This window comes from Bidens hawaiensis, unplaced genomic scaffold (genome assembly GCF_021521415.1).
Source record: "Bidens hawaiensis isolate Kalapana, Puna unplaced genomic scaffold, B.hawaiensis_p1.1 tig00011861_1, whole genome shotgun sequence".
Lineage (NCBI taxonomy): Eukaryota > Viridiplantae > Streptophyta > Magnoliopsida > Asterales > Asteraceae > Bidens > Bidens hawaiensis.
In genome coordinates, this window is record NW_027491946.1 from 142,721 (window position 1) to 145,901 (window position 3,181).

Consider the following 3,181-nt stretch of genomic DNA (forward strand, 5'->3'; position numbering starts at 1 on the left):
CAAAGTAGGAGTAAAAGTAGATGAGTGTGTGAGTCAAATACTCACAATACATAGTACACTTACTCCGCAGTCCCTTCGGATCCAGGAATCTCTGGAAGCTGATGAAACACACGAGCACAACTATAAACCGAACAAAACGCTTGAACGGTAGTCAAAAACAACAAACACAAAGCAGCCAACAACGTTAAAAGCTTCCAAGATGCAAACACATATGTCCTCATGAACTTATATAGTTTCACCCTCCATGTTTTATCATACCTCTTATTAACATCTTCAATAACTTTATCCATCTTCTCAACTTTTCTTAACTTCACACATTTACTCATCCCATTCCACAAATCCGCAACTTCCTTATCGCTCTTCAAATGGTTCACAACGATCCCTCGTTCGCGTAAATACTTCGCGTCCTCTTCCGTGTCAATTATCCCATTCATTAGCTCCGTGTAACGCGCCACAACTAATGGTCCCGCCGCAACACAGGCCTTGTATGCCACCAAGTTTCTTAAATAAACCTCGGTGTTCACATCGAGTTCCACTACTGGGAGATAAAGTGTACATCTTTCAACATCGAAACTAATATCAAATATTCCACCATTAACCGATGAGAAAATAATCCCGGCTTTGGCTAATTCCATAACCGAAGGGATCGTGATTTCTTCGATGGTTGGAGTCTTTGCTTCGCCACTTTCGTCCTTCGTTTCCTCCCCTCCTTCGCCACGAAAGTTTTCGAACATGTTTTCGATAGGGCCTTTCATGAGCTTGAGTATAGGAAGGCTAGATAATATCTTCCATGGGAGTTTCATCATGAGTGCGACCGGTTTTCCGAATATTATTTTCTTGAAGATTCTTACCATACCCGCATTTGATTTCGACAGGAGATCCCAGATAATGTTTGAGAATTTTCGAAGATTACTGGGATCCGGTAAGGTCTTTTCTTGATCATCATCATCACCAGCATACTCGATGCCTGGTACCGATAATATATTAGTTAGGGTTTACTATTACATTATTATTATATATAAATAAAAAAATATATGATATTCTTATGTTCTGTTTTACTTTTATAAATAGTTGATCAATAATATATGATACCTTCCTGCTCCATATCAGTATTCGAGTCATAGATACCGAGTTCTTTATTGTTTGGAACGGTCATGTGGTAAAGAAAGTCGAGAATATGATCGCAATCTTCGATATCAACGTCGGCTAACTCTTGTTCTTGAAACGGAGAAAGCTCGCGGTACACCCCTACCAACATCGACTTCAATGTTTCACCCGCGGACTTGTTTTGATCATCACGATGCTGATGTTTCAGCATCGTTTTGATCAAAAACAACGGGATTTGATTCTCCACCATCACCATATCGCGAAGAATCGTCATGTGGGATAGTTTCTTACCCGAAACATCCACTAAATGAGACATCGCACCGGATGTAACATCTTTCGTTAGTGTTTGGCCTTGTTCTCTCATGGAATACACCACAAGAAACTCGAGTAAAAACGCCATGTCAACGCCATCATCCAGATCAAAGCGTCACGGGACATGTCAATAAACTTGTGGTAGCAAGCACGAATTCGAGCCTCGTCGTTTTTCTTCATTACTTCTACAATACGATCAAAGCTAATGTTCATGTACTTTTGGTATCGCCTTGCCGTGGCAAGTTTGTACCTTTTTTCAAATAAATTCTTGTCAGAATATGTTTTACATCAAAACAGAAGAAAAACAGGCAACAAACTGTGAATATAACTTTTTTTTTTAAAATAGCATAACTAAGTCTTTTAAAAACTACAGTACCTTTGCATTTCGTATACCTCTGGCCGCCAGTGGTGGAACGGACCTAACGCCACTTGTTGTGGGATGTAGGACTCAGGGTTTGTGGCTAGGAGTACGCTAGGGACGGTGAGTATAGAAACGGGGATTTTGGTGATTTCTTCATCTTCATGTTCGACAATTGATTTACGCATACTTTCGACCCATTCATGTTGATTAACATTTTGCTTGGAGAAAGAGTAGGGATTAGAGATGGTATTCATGGTGTTTGATTGTTGATTATTAATGAGAAGAATGGTGTATGCCTATGGCCACATATATAAACACTAGTAGTGGCAGACTGGTTGGTGGAATAAGTGTGTAACACTTTAATTAATACAACGTGATACATGTGTTGGAAATTTGTCCTATGAGTAAATTCCATAAAGTACTTTTTATTCGAGTGTGAACCTTTCATGTGAACGTTTTATTTTTTAGATATTGGACCAAGCAGGAAATGGTTCTTTGAAGTTAATAAATAATTTCATTTATGATTGTTTTTATTTTCAGTAAATATATAGTTTTATTTATATATTTAGTTAATTTGCTAGAACATAATATCCGATATATTCATAATATATAAGTTGTTCCAAGTTTTCTAGGATTTTGCCAAACAATACTAATTAAAAGATAGAAATGATTAGTTGTCACGTGAATTTCATTTGAACGTAATTTAAGAATGGAGGGTATCAACTGGATAAGACGCAATGAGGAGGTTTATGTGGCAAGTGGGACCATATGGGAACATTGCTCGGTCTATGGTCTTTGATATCGAGAGATTTAGCCTAAGCGGTAAGTACACCCGGATTTTGGTAAAATTGGTAAAGAGCGGGAGAGTGGGGAGCTTAATCTTGTTGTTTTGGGACTGAAGAGTAAGAGAAGTTACATTCAACAATTGTTGTTTTTAAATATTAACTATTTTTTTATGGTGCATGCAATACGTGCATATACCGTCTGAAATCCCACACCAATACGTGCATATAGTGTCTGAAATCTTATGATCCCACACCATCTGAAGACGGTCGTTTGAGATTACACCAAACAGTCATTTGAAAGGGCATACAATCAAATAAGGCTATCTGTAGTGGAGGGGCCACAAAAAGGGGTGATTTGCATCTTGAGACGTTAGTCAGTAAAGAGTGGATTTTTATTTTAGAGGTGTAATGGTGTTGTAACCCAATATACACACACATATCACACACATAATAATAATAATAATAATAATAATAATAATAATAATAATAATAATAATAATAAACACATCCGGCGACAAAACATAATGTTGCTAGTAATTAGATCAATACTTACTTTGGGCTAGCCGTATCAAAATGTTACATATGACTTGTTTTTTCAAGCAGTGATGAGTTTTCT

At 37.4% G+C, this 3,181-nt stretch overlaps 1 pseudogene across 1 annotated transcript; it reads right to left on the reverse strand.

Moving 5' to 3' along the window:
* On the reverse strand, positions 1–2,102 carry LOC143539359 (putative UPF0481 protein At3g02645; annotated as a pseudogene). The gene is made up of 3 exons (XR_013136422.1): positions 1,796–2,102; positions 1,093–1,669; positions 1–967 (listed from the first exon to the last, which is right to left on the reverse strand). The product of XR_013136422.1 is annotated as a putative UPF0481 protein At3g02645 (transcript).
* Between the last annotated feature and the right edge of the window lie 1,079 nt (positions 2,103–3,181).